Source organism: Pygoscelis adeliae, unplaced genomic scaffold, assembly GCF_000699105.1.
Source record: "Pygoscelis adeliae isolate BGI_AS28 unplaced genomic scaffold, ASM69910v1 Scaffold706, whole genome shotgun sequence".
NCBI lineage: Eukaryota > Metazoa > Chordata > Aves > Sphenisciformes > Spheniscidae > Pygoscelis > Pygoscelis adeliae.
This window is the reverse complement of record NW_008824953.1, coordinates 12,717-12,962: the sequence shown is the minus strand read 5'-3', so window position 1 is coordinate 12,962 and position 246 is coordinate 12,717.

The following is a 246-nucleotide window of genomic DNA, read 5'->3' as shown; positions in this document are numbered from 1 at the left end:
CACCCCCCCCAGCCGAGTCGGAGCGAGGGGCTGAGGACGGGGTACGTGGTGGGGGGAGCGGGGCTCTGCAGGGCACGGGCTGCTCTCCTGGATGAATCCCCGGAGCGTGGGAGGGAGCGTGGCTCTGCGTGAGCGATCAGATCCCCTTGCTATTCTCACACAGAGCAAGGAGAGCGACCCTGGGCATCAACCCCGAGCCTTCCCAAGCGGCCAGCGGCTTCCCACGGTCCCCGCGGCCCCGCCGAG